At 39.3% G+C, this 21266-nt stretch overlaps 1 pseudogene across 1 annotated transcript in view; it reads left to right on the top strand.

The window, feature by feature from the left end:
* Positions 1–21266, top strand: part of LOC112850041 (tubulin alpha-1A chain-like) — a 36347-nt pseudogene that overhangs the window by 7476 nt on the left and 7605 nt on the right. Inside the window, exons 2-3 of the transcript XR_015239937.1 lie at positions 19180–19254; positions 20864–21194. The product of XR_015239937.1 is annotated as a tubulin alpha-1A chain-like (transcript). The remainder of the gene's footprint in view (positions 1–19179; positions 19255–20863; positions 21195–21266) is intronic.

Genomic DNA, 21266 nt, shown 5'->3' with positions numbered 1-21266 from the left:
AAGTTAGAACAATCCTCAATTAATTCATATCGCATCCCAATGGGATAGATGAGGAATATGTTAATTTTTTTTCTTTATAGAAAGGATGACTGAATCCCTTAGTAATGATTGAGGGCCACACATCAAATGAACAACAGCAGTACTTGCACACAGACATCTAGAGTATAACACCACGAAACACTTCTTGTTTTCAACAGCTAGTGCACATTTGAAACGATGCAAACTGTTAGACTTTGCTCAGATTATAGGGCCACAAAACATAGAGCAGGTGCACTGCTTTATCTAATTTACTTATCATCCATCAATGTGACCTGGTATTTGCACTGTTAAATGACTCTTCAGTTTAGATTTGTCTAAATAATTTACCTCCTTTTTAAGCAGGCAGTTTGTAAATGATTGTGCCCTTTTTGCACTTGGGCAAATTCTGCACATGGGCAGGAAATACCCTTAAAGTTGGAAGAACAGTTCGAAAATTAATTGATGACAAGGTAATTAAGCCAGCCAGTCCTTCCTAATGTGTGTGTGTTCGTGTCTGTGTGCACATCGGAGCGTACGTGTGTCTGTGTGTTAGCTACTAGATGTTAGCATGAGTCATCAGCAACTCTTGAGAAAAAAATACAACCGTTCACAGTTCTGTAGGGTCTTGAGGGAAAGATTCAGTAGCAAGCAATTAGCCAAGGTGGTAATGCTTTCTAGCTGCTACTCAGAGATATATATACATGCTTTAAAAAAGTTTATATCTATCTATCCATCTATCATCTATCTATCTTAGAGTTAATACGTGCATGTGGTTAAAAAAAAATTACAAAGTGTAAAAACGTTCATAGTTATAAGGTTCCCTCTTGTTCCTTGCCCTCCATCTGCCAAGACCCCTCAGCCATAGGTAATCACTCTTCTTAATTTCTGACATATCCAGATTTTCAGAGTTTCAAAAAATTTATAAAAGCCAATTAGAATTTGATTTCTTCCCTCCACCTATTGCACAAAAGGTAACAGGTTATAGACAGCCTTTTACAGCCTGTTTTCACCGCCTAACAAAAGATATTGGTGACCTTGCTTTAGCAGGATATAGAGAGCGCCTTCCGGCTGCATGCTGCCTCACTGTTTAGATCAGTATTTTTCACATTTTGACATGCATCGGAATGACGTACAAGGCTTGTTAAAATACAGATTACTGAGCTATATCCCCAAGTCTGGTGCAAGAGGTCTGCGGTGGGATCTGATAATTTGCATTCCTGGTAAATTCCCAGGAGATGCTGATGTTGTTGTCTAGGGACATGCTTTAAAAATCACTGTTCTGGGGCACCTGCGTGGCTCAGTCAGTTGAGCATCTAACTCTTGATTTTAGCTCAGATCATGATCCCAGGGTTGTGGGATCAAGCCCCACATCAGCATGGAGCCTGCTTAGGGTCCCCCCCACCCCACTCTTCCCCCTCCTAGCTCATGCTCTGTCTCTCAAAAAAAAATCACTGTTCTAGGGGTTCACAGGCGGCTCAGTATGTTAAGCATCTGTCTCTTGATTTCGGCTCAAGTCATGATCTCATAGTTCAGGAGTTCGAGCCCCACGTTGACATCCGTGCTGACAGTGTGGAGTTGGCTTGGGGTTTTCTCTCTCCCTCTCTCTCTCTGTCCCTCTCCCCTCTCAGAATAAATTAAAAAAAATAAACTTTAAAAATCACTGCTCTAGATGTACCATAATATATGTAGCCTGTGAACAGAAAAAAAGGATTTTTCTACCCTCTTGCTGTTATAAACTATGCAGCAGTGAATAGTCTTGTTTTTCTATCATTTCATACAGGTGTAGGTATAGTGCCAAATTGGTGGTGGTTACAATTTATCTACCAGCAGTACACAAAAGTACCTATTACACCATATTAAAAAAAAGTCCAATATAAACTTTTTTTTGCCAGTCTGATAGGCAAAAAACAGTTTGAATTTACATTTATCTTTTCAAAAAATAAGGACCATATGTATTTCTTTTCTGAAATTTACTTTCTTGAGTAAGTTATCTAATCATCGACCTCAGTTTCTTTATCTTTAAAATGGGAATATTAGTAATTCTAAGGAATTAGGCAGCCCAAGCTGCTGACCCGAAAAACTTTGTTTTTGATCCTAGATAATCAATTAAATTTCACTTTATTTCATCACAAAGTGTCATTCATTTTTCCATTTATTTATCCATGGAATAATTATTTAGTACCTACAATATGTTAAGTATGGGGGATAAAGAGGTGAAAACCTTACCTTCAGGGAATTCACTATATACTAGGGAAGGTCAGCATGCAAAGGATTATGTTACAGTAAAAGAACGGCTGTACTGAAGGTCCTTACAAAGCTGAAGAGGTATCATGACAAGGAGCCCTTATGGTCCTTCGGGGAATTAGGGAAAGATTTGTGCGTAAGGTGCTTTGAACTGACACTTGATGAAGAAGAGTTTGCTAGATGGATGGGGTGGGGAGGGTGTCCTAAACAGAAGGACAGCCCGGGGTATGAGACCAAAGGGGTATGAGAAAATATGGGTATTAGTGAACTATAGTAGTGTTATTGCTTAAAGAGTAGGAATGGAAGAGGGGCCACTCGAATTTTCTAGTTCACCTTTGCAGCGGGAGGAGGACCTCAAACCCTTCAAATTGGCTCATTCAAACCCCAGACTGTCATATGAAAGTGTCCCTCATATTTCCAATATTCTGTCTTAGTTCTCTCATCTGGTCCCCTTTTGACCATGGCATTTATGGTTTGGACTCTTCTTTGTTTCAAATGAAGATTTATCCGCAGCCTTGCTGCATGAGCGTGCCAATTTAATGTTCCATCCATTTCCACATAATTCTTAATGAGAGAGTCAGAGGTTAATAGAAAAATAACATAGAGGGAATATATCTTAGGCTATAACTTTAAGAGTATATGTTCTCAAGGACTATTTGTGGAAATGAGGAGATGCTCAGACATATTACTGAGTAAAAGGAGAGGATGCAGAATGTCTTAAAGATATAATAGGTGTTGTTTCTGTTATTTTTCATACATAAACTCATCCACCCACCCACCCACCAATCCATCCATCCTATTTATTTGGCTATGCAACTTTTCTTTTTAAAGTTAATGTATTCTGATATATTTCTACATCATTAAAACTCTCCATAGACACCAGTTTTAGGCTGTCATTGGCTACCATCCATGTATCATTGGGTGGATGGACCACAATTTGGCTGTTTATTCTATTATTAGGCATTTGGGTTTCTGCATTTTTTTCCTTATAAGCATTGATAAAATAAATTATTAATAGAGTTTGTCTTGAATAGCAAGGCAATGGGTAAAGAAGATCTTTGTATAAAAATGTTTTAAAAAAAACAAGCCAGGTATAAGAAAGATACTTTGGCTGCCATAGCAACAATAATAATGGCAACAATGAGCATTTCCATCAATTTAGCATTATTGGACTTTGCATTATGTTAAGATTGAGAGTCTGACATGTTTTGTATCTTGGGCTGCTTCCTTCTCCAAAGGCCACACAATGAGGTCTGTGTTGTTATCAACCCTCTTTGACACATGGAGAGAAATTTTATGTTTTAATAAAAAGCTATAGCATACCTTTTTGGGTTACTAGATTCTGATGGTTCCTTGTCTTTGAGCTGTTTTGTATCTCTCTGTAAGTTGCAGGTAGATGCAAACTCTGTCTTTTCCAGTAGAGATTTCATTAATGTTTCTCACTGTTACCTACTTACAGAGAGTGTAGGTGTAGTTCTTTGAATTATCCTTTGAACTGGTTGTAACATCTTACTGGTTTCCTCATTAATTAATGCATTACATAAAATCTTTGGCACATGTTCATTTTCTGTTCATTTGTATGAGAGTCATGATCATACCTTTTTTTTTAAGTTATCCTTTAATAGATAGAGAAGTTGGTATAATCTAGGTTACATAGCTAGTGGAGACTTGTCTCACATAAGACTCAGACCACAGAGCACATGCTCTTACTCACCGTGTTATGCTCAGAAGCTACAAGATAAAATGGAGAAGGAAAAGCATGTTGCCTATTGAGACCCATGTGCTAATGGTTAAAGCCATTGTTTCCTATGGGGAATCAAATTGAACAGATAAGTTCATTTAGGAAGAGTTGGAAAACCTACATTTCGCCTAGAATAGGTTCCACCAAAAGGCATCTCCTAGCATTTGGGAATTAGAGCAATTAGCGGAGAAATCAGGCTGCTCTGCTGGGCTTAAGGACATTTCCTAACAAAGTCTACTCTGAACATGGAATTTTTAATTAACATTTCGAGAGAGTGGTCACGTGGGGTAGTGTGCCCAGGGTGCTGTAGCAGTTGCTTTGTTTGAGTGAAGTCCCTTAGTGTTAACGGTTGGATATCTGCAGATTAAGTGGAGACAATACTTGGACAATTGAAAAAGTAATTTTTTGATGCTTTCCCCAGCTGCTGCTGAGAGATTAGCTGGGATGTTACCCAGGTTCTTCCACTGTAGCTGATAAAACTGTATGAGAGCAGCATGTGAGTTTCTACATTATTGTTGATTTAGCTGGGAAAAGAATCTGGAAACACTGTTGCACTCCTTTTATGGGTTGTGAGTCAACTAGTCTAGGCTTTGCCTGCTGGACATTGTTCCTGTGGGGAAGAAAACTGTTACTAAAGATAGACAAAGAAACCTCTATGAAACAGTTATTCTAGGTGTCTCTCTGGCATCCATTCCACCTCATCCCATTTTGTGGCCACCATGATGCACGTCTCCTGTATTGGGCTGTGGAATAGGTAAAGCCATTCACAGTTATTTGTGTTTCCTTGCCACAAAGATTGGTCAAGGTGGCAATTACGACCCGGACAGAAGGCAGTCTGTGGATGATATTCTCTGGCTACAGTCATTGTTTAGGAATGGTCCAATCAGAGTAAAGTTTAGAGTTTTTGTTCAATTTTTTTTGTGGAAAACTCATCTCAACCCTGGATGTGTTGGAGAAAACAACTGTAGCTCCACTTTCTGCTAGCAATGCTGTTAGGTCTGTAAGAAAAGCCATCTTGAAGGTCAAGTGGATACAGAACAGAGGAGAACCTAACGAATCCCAGAAAGATAAAATTGAGACTTAATGAAATTGCATGTAAGGCCATTTGACCTCTGGACTTTTCAGTGCCTTGAACCTGTAAATTCCCTTAATAATTTCAATAAATCTGATTTGGGTTTTCAGTCACTTGCAGTGAGGGATTCCTACCACCAAACATGGCATCTTTCTGTGGTCACTGCTGCTTCCTGCTCTTCACACAGTGCTGCATTAAGTGTGAAGAGGGGATTTTGGATGATGACTGGCTTGAGTCTCACGTATAGTGGACGAGCTGGGATTATGCTCACTAATGTCCTCCGGGAGGGGTAAGAATCGCTTCAATCTGGCAAGCTCTTCACCTTTGCTAGCCCTTGCAGTAAGAGGTATAATTTTTGACTGACTTTCTGTGACCTTCCAAGATAGTGAAAATTCTGAGGAGAGAATGGAATTGACCCCAATTAGGGAAAGCTGGAGAACTCTGGACAGATAGTGTGCCATGGAATTTTCTCTGGGAGACACAGTTTTATAGATTTATGCAGTATACTTACATTTACAGATTTCTAGAGTATACTTACATTTGTGTATCTTTAAGACTAGGGGAGTCTTGATGCCTGACTCCCCTACCAGCTCTGTAAGGTCCCTAAAAAGTAGGAATCATGTTTGTTTTATACACTGCTGTATGTATCCCCAGTGCCTAACATGGCGGCCAGCCCCCAGGAAGCATTAAATAATTATTGGTTAAATTAGATAAGCAGACGAACAGGAGTGAAATGGTACAGAAGTTTTGGTAGGTTTCTCTTCTTACTCTAGGAGTTTTCATGTCAGAACTCGTGATTGTAATTACAGATTCCTCTAAAATAAGATTATTGGAAATTTTGCCCCCTCACCCAAATCTTTTTTTTAACCTTTTCTTCTAAATGCAAAAGAAACCCATAATCTGAATTTCTCTGAGAAGAAAGTTGTTTCCTTTATAACTATTTTTTTTAGGTGTTTTTCTCCCTTCGATATATCTTTATTTGAACATATTTAATTATAAGCTGAATTTATTAACACACCTATTTTTTTTTTTTACCATTTTAACAATTTTTAAGCGTACAATTCAGCAGCATTACATTCTGTGTTGTGCAGCCATCACTCTATCCATTTTCATAACTTTCTCATCACCCCAAAAATGTCTGTATCTATTAAACACTAACTCCCCTTTCCCCTGCACCCCTATCCCTTGTAACGTCTACTCTATTTCTGTCTCTTTGAATTTGCTATTCTAAGTACTTCCTATCAGTGGAAGCATATTATGTATTGAGCTTATTTTTTTAATTTTTTTTTCAACGTTTATTTATTTTTGAGACAGAGAGAGACAGAGCATGAATGGGGGAGGGGCAGAGAGAGAGGGAGACACAGAATCGGAAACAGGCTCCAGGCTCTGAGCCATCAGCCCAGAGCCCGACGCCGGGCTCGAACTCACAGACCGCGAGATCGTGACCTGGCTGAAGTCGGACGCTTAACCTACTGCGCCACCCAGGCGCCCCTGTATTGAGCTTATTTTATTTAGCATGTTTTCAAGGTTCATCCACATAGTACATCCATGTAATCCTCCACTGTAGTATGTATTAGAATTTCATTTTATAGTTAAGTAACATTCCATTTTATGTATGCTGCGTTTTATTTACTCTTTCATCTGTTTATAATGGTTATGAGTGTAGAGCCTACTTAAGATTTTTTTCTCTCTCCTTCTGCCCCTCTCCCTAGCTCAAACACTGTCAAAATAATAATAATCCTTTGTAACTATTGAACAAGTGTTAGGTTGATGAAAACTCTATAAGCCATGAGTAAATAGATGAAGGATATGTATGCACCTGAAGAACCCTGTCACGTTGATTGTTTAAAATCATGGAATAACTTGCAGAGTCGAGGTCCGTGTATTTGAGCAGCCCACTTTTGGTATTACTACTTAAGTTCCAAATAGCTAAACATGGTACAGATAGAAAAAAAAAGAGGAATGTCACTGTTAGCTGCTTTTCTGTGCTGTAAGACATTAGTTGAAATATTAACTTTTTCCTTACCTAAAGGGACAGAAACCGTGAATCCAATTCTGCTAACTCTCAGGGAAGACTAGATAAGAACCGTTCAATTACAGGTTGCTTATTTATCTAATTTTCTTGGCAGGATTTGCTTTTGGTGAAACAAATCACCTGTTGAAGGGGGAAAAAAAAAGCCATTTAAGTGATTAAAATCTACTTCAGCTAATTTCCTCTTTAACCTATTTGTAAGCCAGCAAGAGCTGATAATTGTAATGAGTAGTTCTAATGGGAAGCGTTAGTTGACATTTGGATCTCATTAAACTTTGAGAAACTTCTGCCATCTTCTTCTTTTGAGTTCTTTTGCTGGGAGTACAGTTTTCAAGGTAGGCTTCTGTGCATAGAGTTTAATGCATAAGCTTCGAAACTTCAGAGGTTGGAGTCAGCTTTGCCATTACCAGCTATGTGAGCCAGAACAATTCTCAGTTGTTTTTGAAACTCAGTGTTTGTCATTTTGAAATGATTTTCATGATAGATTGTTATGATAATTAAATGAGCTAATATAAAATGCTGAGATTATAGGTGCATAATACTCAACAATGTCTGGCATATGGTAAGCACATATTAACAGATAGGGCTCATTATTAATAGGAAGCTCTGAAATGGAAAAGCTAAACAAAGATCAATTTCCTCTTTGTAATTAACTTATCAATTGCTAGGAAATGTAGCCTACAAGTAAGAGACTTTTGCTCTGTTACTAAGACAATACTAGAAACAGGCATCTTTTCAAGTTCGGCTACCAAACTGCTTCTGTGTTATATGTACCATCCATTTGGAGTTCTTCTTTTATTTTTTTTTTATTTTTTATTTTTTTCAACATTTATTTATTTTTGGGACAGAGAGAGACAGAGCATGAACAGGGGAGGGGCAGAGAGAGAGGGAGACACAGAATCGGAAACAGGCTCCAGGCTCTGAGCCATCAGCCCAGAGCCTGACGCGGGGCTCGAACTCACGGACCGTGAGATCGTGACCTGGCTGAAGTCGGACGCTCAACCGACTGCACCACCCAGGCGCCCCTCGAGTTCTTCTTTTAAAGGACATCTTATCTTAGGGGTCAGAGTGTATAATATTTCTTGAATAGAAACATCTTAGCCCCAGTGGAGAATTAAAGTCAGTTAATGTGAATGTCAAACTTTCCTCTTGGTGTTTTAAAGTATATATCATTTAAAGGCGAGGAAAGTGTGAAATGGAGAAAGAAGTGACTTCAGGACCCAGTGAATGTAGACGGTGTGAGAAAATGTATGTGAGTGAAAAAGGAGAGAAAGATTAGTAGCTTCTTGATATGGCGTGTGTGTGTGTGTGTGTGTGTGTATATATGTATATATATATGTGTGTGTGTGTGTGTATATATATATATATATATATATATATATATATATATGGGGAAATCATAGATCATTGCTATTTTGTAGGCATGTCATTAACCTCAATTTTTACCCTTTTTGAGGCTGTAGAATATGAATAATAGTCCTAGACAAATAAGTCAACTTTTGATTTTCTGTGCAGAGGAGATAGTGGGGTTTGTAAACTGACTTAAGTATGTATTAGAATTTTTTTGTGTGTGAGGGGAACAGTTTGGTTTACTGTCTCAAGATATTTTGTTCAGGCTAACCTTAAAATTAATTTATGGTTTGAAGAAACATCTAGTGTTTCTGTCCCTTAGAATACCAGTTAAGGCCAATTTAGATGGATTTAAAAGTATGCAAAAAGCATTCATAGTGTAAATAATCTATATGCAAAGAGAAATAATAGGGAGTGCCTGTTTTTATTTATTCAGTACTATACTTTGAGTTTAGATCTAATCTCTTGTTTATAGTGAAAAGCTGAGGATTTTTTTCCCAGTCTAGAAGTGGTTTAGCCTGGAGATAAAAATAGCCACACGTCACAGAAAGAACAGAGTTTGGTGCCTCTGCTCTCACTTTTAAAATGTTCCTTGATTTCCTAACCGTGTGCTGATTAGACACAACAGAATTCTGTTGTAGAAAGTGAGGCAACATCCTTATCAGAAAAAAAAAAAAAAAAAAAAAAAAAACAAACTCTGAGTAGTTGGGGCAACAGGTTGGGGGTGGGGGCTCAGAAGTTGATACTTGTATATTTCTCCTCCTTTGTAATTTCTCTTTATATCACCAACATTGTGTTTTTAGCTATCATTCATTTCTGTCTTGATGGATAACTTGGTCTTTATCAACCTTTCTTTATCCTAGCTGTCTCAGGACCAGTTTCTAAAATGGTCTCCTGAATACCATCATCTTCTTTCTCTGGATGAGGGGGGATAAAACAAGAATAGGAGAAAGTACAGGCCTCATATTGCTTTCTTTGTTAAACTAGAATTAAAACTGAGACGCCATTTACTCTCACGATCCAAATTCCTGGGTCTCCAATCTACTCAAATAGGTGTGTTTCCATTTGGGGAAGAGTCCCTTTTTACCACCTCCTTCTGGGAAATAAAATCGTTTAGCTCCTGCTGAAATCTATATTGTCAAGGAGTTTGCAAGGTGTAGGTATATACTAGAGGTTGTTTTTGGTTTTTGTGCTTGTGTTTAGTGTATTCTATTGGAAGGTATTATGGGGGAGAGCGAGAGAGAGAGATTAAGTGGTGTCTGTAGCTTTTGTAAACAGCTGGGGCTTGGAGCAGAAACTCTTTACACTGTACATTTGAAAGTAGCATCTGGCATAGTGGGAACAACAGAGCTCCAGAGACCCCAGAAGAGGTGAAGTAGGAGAGCTTGTCAGGTTTCTGGTAGTTTTAACGCCAGACCTTAAGAACAGAATTAACCAATGGAGACGAATGAGATTTGCTTTAGTGTCTTAGAAAACACAGCTAATAGGATTTCAGCTGGAGTGAAAAGCATGTGGACTATGATTGAAGAAGCAGGGTTTGGAGATGCTATAAATTAGTTTGAGGCTAGTCGTTCTCAAAGTGTGGTCTTCAGATCATCAGTATCAGTAGTACCTGGGAATTTGTTAGGAAGATAATTCTTGGTCCCCAGCCTAGACTCACTGGATCAGAAATTGAGGGCAGGACCCAAAAATCTATGGTTCAGTGAGTCTTCCAGGTGATCCTGATGCATGCTGAAATTGGGGAACCATTATTTTAGGGCATTGGTGCCACTTTTCTTTACTCAGTCACCTTAATGAAGAAGTAGTTTTCATCTGTCCCCACAACTGATTGCTCCAGGCCTGAGAATGAATACATGGGTGGATAGCAGAGCCAAAAAGTAATGACACAACCTGGAAGCGCTTTGCATTTCATTTTCCTAAGACCTGAACTGACCCCCCCTTTTAGGTACTTCGGTTTCTTCCCAAGCCTTAGCTACCTCAGTCTCTATTACTTTTGGTAGAGGCCATCACTTGTTTTTTTCACTGTGGAACTGAGCTGTTCAAAATGGTAGCCACTAGCCACATACGGCTATTTAAATTAAAATGAAATCAAATTAAAAATGTAGTAGCTCAGTCATGATAGCCACATTGCAGTTGTTCAATAGCTACATATGGCTAGGAGCTACTATATTGGACAATACAGATATAGAACACCTTTATTTCTCTAATACTAAACTTGTAAACCTATGAGTAGTTTGCCCGTTTCTGTGGTGTAGATACCCCTACTGTGACTAATTTTAAGCTTTCAACATACCACTGAACATGGAGTTAGTTGCAAAGAGATACACACAATTAACTTTTGAGAGACAAAGTGAATTAGTCCCAAGGTACCAATTTTATGGGAGAAATTCTTCCTTGATGGCAAAAAAATGCTGATTCTGTTCTTGATGTTTAAATTTCATTTTACAATGAGACTGGCTTTCCAAGAACACAATATTAATAGCATACTAAAAGTGGCCAATAACTTGGTCACCTTAACTCTGTTTTAGGGATAAGGTAGAACTATACAATATACAATTTAACTTAAGACATCTTTTCCATGTCAATGGGGAAAAATGGATCGTGAAAGAAAAAGTGTCTTTTTTTTTTAATGTTTATTTATTTTTGAGAGAAAGAGAGAGACTGAGTGTGAGTGGAGGAGGGGGCAGAGAGAGGGAGACACAGAATCCAAAGCAGGCTCCAGGCTCTGAGCTGTCAGCACAGACCCTGACACAGGGCTTGAACCCATGAACCATGAGCTCATGACCTGAGCCAAAGTCGGATGCTTAACCGACTGAGCCACCCAGGCACCCCTGGGACCAGTGTCTTATAGTGCCTGTGTACTCAAAGCTAAACCACACAAGATGTTAAGGTGTATATGTTCTAGTCTGAATTTCATATTGAGTCAACAGTGGTGCTTCATTGATTCTTTCTACTAACTGAAGGTGTTCATAATCTTGTCTGGTTGTGCATAGTAAGCCTAGTAGTAATGTCTTGTTTATTAATAGAAACTGGAAGGGTTGTCTTTGATCTGTGAGGTCATGAATGACTTCCAAATATGCTGTTAAAAGTGAACAATGTGCTTGACTTTTAAAATATTTGCCATTTATGAGAAAGAATGAAATCTGGCCTTTTGTAGCAACGTGGATAGAACTGGAGAGTGTTGTGCTAAGTGAAATAAGTCATACAGAGAAAGACAGATACCATATGTTTTCACTCTTATGTGGATCCTGAGAAACTTAACAGAAGACCATGGGGGAGGGGAAGGGGGGGAAGTTACAGACAGGGAGGGAGGCAAACCATGAGAGACTCTTAAATACTGAGAACAAACTGAGGGTTGATGGGGGATGGGAGGAAGGGGAAAGTGGGTGATGGGCATTGAGGAGGGCACCTGTTGGGATGAGCACTGGGTGTTGTATGGAAACCAATTTGACAATAAGTTTCATATTTAAAAAAGGATAAAATATTTGCCACTTTTATAGTGCTTAGAAATTCTTTTTGAAAGATGGAAAATTATTCTGTTAAATTACACAAGTTAAACAAAACCCAATTGATATGCATCCAAGGCTAGTTTTTAAGTATCATGATCAGATTTGGCAAAGATGGTTTTTTTTGACCAGGGCATTATCTAATCTGTGTGTGTGTGTGTGTGTGTGTGTGTGTGTGTGTGTGTGTGTGGTGACAGTGGAGGTTTATGGTCTTGAATGATGCTTCTGCATCCCTATTTAGCAACGCATCTGTTAGATAAAAGTAAATTTTAGTCCATGGATTTCACACCCCAAATACTTGGAAATGAGAAAGCTAAATCATTCTTATCATATTTCCTTTCTTGAAAAGGAAAATCCCTTAAGTCTGAATGCCTCTGTTGCTAAGACTGTTTGTTAATTATGGTAATCATAATTGGATCAGAATTATTAAACTGATAACCTCAATGAATCCATTTATTTCTGCAGAAAGATGATACACATTTGGGTCAGACTGGGTCATTTTTAGGCCCTTGGGAGTCTGCCATTCTAATGCTGGCCCAGCTCAAGCTGGGTGCCCTTGAATGACACCTGCTAAAAATTCAATCAATAAGTGGTGTCCAAATGTCAGAGAGAGTGATGCGAAGCAGGGACAGGTTGAGACAGTGTGCAGGATTTGATTCTGGGCAGTCAGAGTTTAAATTTGACTTAGAAAAGAAATAAGTCAGCATCTTTAATCCTCAAACATTATATGCCATCTAGTCAGTAGACTTAGTAAAGGTCAAGCAATCAATATGGTTGGCATTAGCAGAGATATGTTATGGGAGATGGTTTTATTCCTTGAAATTGTTTTTTATGTTCCAATATACAAAAAGGTAGGCAGACTGTCAGGTGGAGTAAAATAGAACTTGCATGACAGTGAAATGAACAGATTATTGCTCAAAGGGCTAAATTAAGAGATTCACTGAAATTGAGAAGTAATGGAGGGATCTCAAATGGCTTCCTCATTTGTCTCTGTTAAGGATTTAATATTTTGAATGTGAACCTATCCTTTGGGAAAAATTGGGCTGCCTGATGTACCATCAATTCAGCAAGATGGAAATACCAAGAGAAGCATAGCATGGTTCGTCATGTTGTTACTCTAATCTTGACTTAAACTAGAAAAGAAAAAAAAAAAAGGAAAAAAACATGAGTAAGTTTTTACCCTTGTTACTTGCAAAATCACTTGGAACATAGTAAAGGAAAGATAATTAATGAAAATATTAGATTCTCCTGTTAAATTATATTTGCAGATATGCAAACTGAGGGGAGAGGGGTCATATATTTTCCATTTATATATTATTTCTAGACAGGTAGTAGAACAGTTATGGAATGAAAAAAGATGAATAAGAAATGGAGAAGGAAGGAAAAATGATTTGGTTAAAAACCTAGTCATTTGAGAACTGAGGAGTCATTATATGAACATATTCAAATAAGAGAATTCATCAAGGCCATTCAAAAGTCAAAAGCTGAAAGCCCTCCTCCCACACTCACACACAAAAAGAGTTCTTAGTTCCTTTCTTCAAGTAAAAAAATTTTCAGATAGTGTATGTGTTTTGATTTTTCACCCAGAAAGACTGCAATTGATCAAGAAATCTATGTACCCTAATTTTTAAGATCTTATTATATCACACATATGTGGAATTAAAAAATTTTTAGATGTTTATAGATATGTATACATTTTTAAAATTTAATTTATTTTTTAAATTTATATCCAAGTTAGTTAGCGTATAGTGCAACAATGATTTCAGGAGTCGATTCCTTAATGCCCCTTACCCATTTAACCCATCCCCCCTCCCACCACCCCTCCAGTAACCCTCTGTTTGTTCTCCATATTTAAAAGTCTCTTACGTTTTTGTCACCCTCCCTGTTTTTATATTATTTTTGTTTCCTTTCCCTTACGTTCATCTGTTTTGTATCTTAAAGTCCTCATATGAAGTCATATGATATTTGTCTTTCTCTGACTAATTTCACTTAGCATAAAACCCTCCAGTTCCATCCACATACTTGCAAATGGCAAGATTTCGTTCTTTTTGATTGCTGAGTGATACTCCATTGTGTGTGTGTGTGTGTGTGTGTGTGTGTGTGTGTGTGTGTGTGTGTGTGTACATCTTCTTTCTCCTTTCACCCATCAATGAACATTTGGGCTCTTTCCATACTTTGGCTATTGTTGATAGTGCTGCTATAAACACTGGAGTGCAGCCTACTTTTTTCTGACTGCCCACTTCCTTACTCAATACCCTTAATCCAGACTAAACACTCATTATGTCCTTTATTCTTTTCAGGTTAGGTGGGCTCCTCATGAAATAAAAGATCCTATTATGACTACTGCTTGTATCATTTTCATTCTTGGTTAATTATTAGGATTTTCTGATGGCAAAGATTGCAGGACTACCAGCAACGTAATACATTTTTTTTCATGGTAGAAAAAAACACTATTTCATATTATATATAATATTTCATGTTATATGTAATATTTCATGTTATATGTAATTCATATTTCAATATTTATAATGTTTATATATTTTTGAGAGAGACAGAGCATGAGTGGGGGAGGGGCAGAGAGAGAGGGAGACACAGAATCCGAAGCAAGCTCCAGGCTCTGAGCCAAAGTTGGACACTTAACTGACTGAGCCACCCAGACACTCCTTTACTTTATTTTTGATAGACAGAGAGAGACAGAGCACAAGTGGGGGAGGGGCAGAGAGAGAAGGAGACAGAATCCGAAGCAGGCTCCAGGCTCTGAGCTGTCAGCACAGAGCCTGATGCAAGGCTCCAACTCACAAACTGTGAGATTATGACCTGAGTCAGGGAAGTTGGACGCTTAATGCCACCCAGGCGCTCCCAGACGCCCCTTTAGATGTATATTTTTTGACCAAAGGTTGTGACATAGTGGGAGACAACATCAGTGACATTTTTCTGCTTTTTCTTAGATCTGAGACTGCTCTAGAATGAAGTTGGGACCAGTTATCAATGAGAAATTGATGGTCTTAAGTGGTAATTTATGTCAGATCTAAAGGCTCTGATACAATACCTTCAGGTAGCTGGGGTGTTCCAGATCTCACATGTAGAAAAGTTATCCTCAAGGTTGAAGAATTTCCTTTTTATTCAATCTTACCAGGACAATCTAGAGAGCACTGGTTGTAGTCCATCCATTGAGAAGAGTATATGTGAAGAAAGAGCATGCTGGGAATGTGGAGAGTTCCCAGCCAGTTTTATTTTCTGTGCCATGATTCCCGTCGTGCCTCCAAGTCTTTAACCTGTCCCTGTATCTACACCTTTTGCCCTAAGGCTGCATTTCCTCCAATACAAAGAGTCTACTTCCTTTGAATGTGGACATATCCTATGAGTTGCTTTGGCCCATGGAATGTAGAAGTGACAGCATGCTATATCTGAGCCTGGGTCTCAAAAGGCATCGTGTTTCTCATATGTTCACTTGCTGAGCACACTGCCATGAGAACAATACTGGCCCAGCCTGATGGGTGGTGTGGACATGTCTCATCGGCCCCAGACATATGAGAGAGTCTAGGCAATACCATCAGCAAGGCCATTCTGGTTGACAACCCCAGACACGAGAGCAATAAATGCTTAATCCTGGATGCTATTGAGGTGTAGAGGTTGTTATGCAGCACTATTGTGGCAAGAGATAACTGATATGGAGGCACAAGTTTCCAGATAGACTGAAAGTGGAGAGTTCTGAGTAATTCTTCAAGGAACCCTCGATGCTTTGTTAAAATAAATAAGAAGACCTTGAAGTAACAGGCTTGCTTAGCCCAATCACCCCCCACCCCCAGGAGGCATTTGTCTAACTGAGTTGATTTGACCTGGGGGCAAAGGTTTCAGCCCTCTGTTTGGTAATATCAGTATGCAAATATATTTGTGTCCCTCCAAATCTGACAGATACACAGGTGTCTAGAAGTTATCAACTTAATACTCACACGGGACCTCCTGGTGTCAGTATTCTCTAGCAAGGAGCTTAGAAGTGGTTTAATAATGGCCATGGACTTATCTGTCTTTGCCATCAAGGCAGAATGAGCAAATTTTCCAATAGGATGTATTTGGGGAATTTAAATACATATTCTTTTTTTTTTTTTTTTTTTTAATTGCCAGGCCTATTTCAGATATATATGGAATCCATCAGTGTGCTCTCCTTTAAAGACTGCCATTGAATTGTCTTCTGGCTTTTAGTTCTGCTTCTTCCCCTTACTATAGAAAACAATGGAATTTTGTGAAAGCCCCAGGGGCTTTTGAATCTGAGAGGGACAAGCTTTTACCTCTGAAGAGCAGGGGAATTAGATTGAAAATAGAGGCTGCTTATGATTCATTCAGGGGAATTTTTCCTCTCCATCATCTTATTTGCCTAGTGATTTGATCCTATGTGGCTCTTCAGAGCCCACTGTGAGATGATTTGCTTCAGCTGCACTGGATCCTTTTCAAATATTTTCCAAGGACAAACACCCTCCCTACAGGTTTCCTCGGCTGCAATGATTGTCTTGTCTGGGGATTGTATTCTGATTAATTTAACTTTTAGCTTCCTTACTGCTTCAGTGGATTCCAAATTTGTCATGGTTTAAAAAAAAAATTCTCTGGGGAAGTTTCATGAAAGAAGTTGGTGAGAACAGGGCTTAGGATTTATTCTGCTGAGCAACGTTTAGAATGTGGCAGGGGGCTGAGAGGCTCAGAGAAGAAGAATGGAAGGGGTGCCAAATTCTTCCTGATGCATGTTCATAGGTCAGGCATAATTCTGTTCTGCAGAAATTTCAGTGATCATTGTTCTGCACAGAGGTGCTCCTGCCAATTGAGCAGAAAGCAACGAAGAGCATGCAATATGCGACTGCAGCCAGCAGGGGGCGGGAGCGCCACAGCCATAAGCCACAATCTCTACGGAAGTTGCTTGGACCAGGTATTGCGCGCCGTTCTGGAAGCCAGCTGGTTCTGAACTCAGTGCAAGCCTTTCTTTTTGAAAGATTTTTTGCCGTCACTGAATCTCTTCTGCTGACAGTATAGGCAGTAGAGTCAGTATGTCTGGATTTGAAACCCGGTGGCTGCCTTTGTCAGCTTTGTCATCTCTATGTACCTCAGTCTTTCTTATCTGAAATATGGGAAAAGAGCATTCGTCCTGAGGATGATTGAGCTGACTTATGTAATGCAGTTGGAACAATGCCTGGCTCTTAAGTACTTGATCGATATTAGCTAATAATAGTATAGCCTTTCCCTTTGCTCTCCCTTCCTCCCAAGTCTGAATGTAAAAGCAAATTCGTGTAGCAATAGGTTATGCATGCTGACTTCTCTTCATTTTCCAAAACTCATCACAAAAACACAAAACCAGCTCCGTGGCATTTTCTGCCAAAAATGCTTATGCTAAATCTAATAATGAGAAAATATCAGACAAAACCAAATTGAGGGACGTTCTACCAAATAACTAGATTGTGTGCTTCAAAAATGACAAGGTCAGGAAAGACAAAGGAACAGTTCCAGACTGTAGGGTCCTAAATGGACAACTGAATGCAGTGCATGAGCTGGGAACTTATTTTGCTATAAAGTATATGTTGGGGCAATTGGTGAAATTTGAATAAGGTCTGTAGTTAAGACAGTAGTATGAGATAGTATTAATTTCACAATTTTGCTAATTGTAAACTATGGAAGAGAATGTCCTTGCTTTTAGGAAATACACACTGGAGTATCTAAGAGTAAAGGGGGCATAATTTCTGTAAATTGCTCTTAAATGACTTTAAAAATGTATGTATGTATATATACATATATATACACACATATATATGATATATATATATATATATATATATATCATATATATGTATCATATATGAGAGACCATATTTGTTAGAACATTTAGCACATCTGGAGAAAGGGTGTATGAGAATCCTTTGTGCCATTCATGCAACTTTTTTTGTAAGCCTGAAACCATATGAAAGTACAAAATAAAAAAAAAACCCATAAATAAAAATAAAATCCCTCATCTTAGATGCCTTCTTCACTAAGAAATTTTTCTGATGTTCACCTGCCCTGGCTCTTAAGTGGTGTAGATGCTTCCGCCCTGTGTGCCCTTGACCTGTGGCCTGTCACAACAGTTACACTATATTGTAACTGCCTGCTTATGTCATTAAACCGTGAGCCCCGCTAAAAAAGGAAGGGACTCTCTTTTATCGTTCATCTTTGTATCACCTGAGCCTAGCTAATACCTGGCACAGAGAGGAAACTCATCATGGATTTGTTGAATGATAAGGTAGTGGAACTTGGCCTTATATCCAAGGTTTGATTTTCTAGGGGCCTGTTGTGAATTTTAGGCTTGCTTTTTAGGTTTTGTAGCAGGGATGAAGCTCTGGTTTGGGACTTAGCACATCTAGTCGGGAAGCTGAGTTCTGTCATAGTGCACACGAGAGAGTCTGTTTAGTTTATTTATACCTTAGCTTGGAGATACTGTGAAGATAGAATTTGAGCTCTTTGAAAGAAAGCCAAATGATCGGTGGACTCCCTTTGTCTAGGTGTTTAGTTGGAGGAAATTCCACTGTTTATGGTCAAAGCCAAGTGTGTTCAGTATTAAAAGAACCATGTTTTTTCTTAAAATGTGGCCCCTGAATGCAGGCCACATTTCATGTGGTGTGCAATGAAGAGACAGCGATCTGAGCTGGCTGCAGAATTGACCGTAAGGGCATTAGTGAGAAGTGTGTGTGCTCACGGGGGCTTCCTACTTGTTCCCTATTTTATGGGTAATGTTTGGGATATATAAAGGGAAGGTTTGTCTGTGCATAATGAGCTGATGTTAAAATGCAGTGTTATAGGGGCGCCTGGGTGGCGCAGTCGGTTAAGCGTCCGACTTCAGCCAGGTCACGATCTCGCGGTCCGTGAGTTCGAGCCCCGCGTCAGGCCCTGGGCTGATGGCTCGGAGCCTGGAGCCTGTTTCCGATTCTGTGTCTCCCTCTCTCTCTGCCCCTCCCCCGTTCATGCTCTGTCTCTCTCTGTCCCAAAAATAAATAAAAAACGTTGAAAAAAAAATTTTTTTTTAAAAATGCAGTGTTATAAAGATGCACCTTACTTCTTTATTTGATTTCCATATTAACTTCCTCTCTTAGGAGGGTCTGCATTGTGGTCACTGTTTATATTAACTTTCAAGCTAGATATTTTGCTATTTGGAGAAGACAACAGTGCAAGAGATAATCAGTATAACTTTTATCTTTGCTAGGAGCCACAGAAGCCTATGTAGAAAAAGTCCAAATGTGCGCCCGTGACTCCGGGGGAGGAAACTCAACTACAGACTGTAAGGACTGGGAAGCCAAACCACGTTTCCTGCTGAGGTTTTTTTAGGTGTAATCTGGAGGGCTGGGGCTGCAGCATGTGTTTATGTAGACTCTGTAGGAGTCTCTATGAGGGAGGAAAATTGGATATAGAGGCTCTGGTCAGTATGAATCAGCGAGGAAGAACTCTAGCTCCCCACACCTCAAAAATAATTCCCTCGTGCATCCCACCAATCAGAGATTCATTTGGAATAACAGGTTCTGCTGAAAACTGCAATGCAAGTTAAGACTCCTACCACCAGTGTGAATTGGTTTTAACCAGGCATTTTCATTGCCTCTCCTCTAACACCTAGCTGAGGAGATGAAATAGTTAGTGGGCTCGTTTGGAGGAGGAGATAGTTTGGAAAGGGGGCTGACCAGGGGAAAATGCCGAAGCGGGATGCTTCGGAAAGCTGCAAACAGGGTCTTAGCTCTTGGAGTTTGGGGAACAGAGGCAGGGAGAGGAGAAGTGGTCAAGGCCCCAGAAAGAAAAGGATGCAGTGGCCAAAACGGATGTTGACCACGCAGAAATGGTAGCAGGAATCCCGCTTAGCATGTCACCAAGTAACGTGTAGGTCATGGTCCTGGAATTGTCTGCCTTGAAGAATTACCTGGCTTGTTTCTCTCAAAAAATGAACTCTCTCAATGATATGTATATATCAGTGTTTATCTTGGGATAAAGTATACCTATGTTATTGATCAGTGAACACTTAATTAAACATATAACGTTCCTGACACCTTTGCTGTGCCAGCTGACACTTGTCTAGGATCTTACCCCCTGGAACTTAATTTCTCAACAACGTTTGCAGAGTACTTTGACAAAACTAACTTCCACTGAACTTTAAAAATAAAAGGAACAAATTCCGGAGCAACCAACTGAATAATTCTGTTACAGGAACCATCACTATAAATGGCTCATTTATCTAAATGGCATTCAGTCTCACATGGGCATTCAGGATTTTTAAGACAGACAATGGCTATTTCTCCAAACCCTAAAAATCCCATAAGATGGGGCAGCAGGCAGAAAGCTTTTGTTCTTGTCAAAATCAGTCTCGACTTCGGTGTATTGCGGTGGCTACGTGTCATTGTCATATTCTTGTCCACTCAGGCAGATGCCTTTGGTCCACGTAGCCACAATTCTAGAACAAGGAGCCTTTACAGTATAAACCAAACAGCTGAAGAGTGTACAGATCAGAGCTCAGAATTAGAAAGAGAGGCACCTGGCTGACTCAGTTGGTAGAGCACGCGACTCTTGATCTTGGGGTCGTGAGTTCATGCCCCGTGTTAGGTGTAGAGATTACTTAAAAATCAAATTTAAAAAGTAGGAAGAAAGGAGCCAAGAAATGGCTTGGAGGAACTGGGACTTGCTGAGGGCTTTATGGGGAGGGAGAGAAAGAGAGAAAATCTGTAGGGAATGAATAATAGGGCACAGCAGGCAAATATTCTTGCTCCCCGATTTTCCCCAATAGTCTCTCAGGGTGACTTATTAGAGGAAATAGACTCTTTTGGGGGAGAAATAAAGGTTTATACAAGGCCGGTAAATACATTTATGGGCCATCTGAGTCCTCTTTCTCTGTCATTGCCTTTATTCAGGTGTATGTCTTCTGTCCTCTGGACAGCTACAACCATCCTGTGGCCTTGCCCTGAGCCTTCAGAGCCGTCCCCTACTCTACCACAGGGAAGTTTTTTCTAAAATGCAAGTATTATTGTTTGACAGCCCTGCTTAAAAGCTTTCAGTGACTTTTTATTTTCTGTGGACTATATCACAAGGTTTATAGCATTAAGAAGCTTCATATTCTTTTCCTCCAACCTTATCTCTTATGACTTCCCTTTATTAGTTCTAGCTTCATGGAATTTTTATAATTCATGTCTAAGCTTTCTTACACATGCCTGACAAACCACTGCTCTACCTTCCAGAGGCAAAATCAGGAATTTTTTTCATCTTTGGAAGCCCAGTCCTCATAGCCGTACCTCCTAATTCCAAAAAGTTGAAGTG

This window comes from Puma concolor, chromosome C2 (genome assembly GCF_028749965.1).
Source record: "Puma concolor isolate L17-30 chromosome C2, mPumCon1.1.hap2, whole genome shotgun sequence".
Classification (NCBI taxonomy): domain Eukaryota; kingdom Metazoa; phylum Chordata; class Mammalia; order Carnivora; family Felidae; genus Puma; species Puma concolor.
Note: the sequence above shows the minus strand (reverse complement) of the source record. Positions and strands in the feature narration are given on the sequence as shown.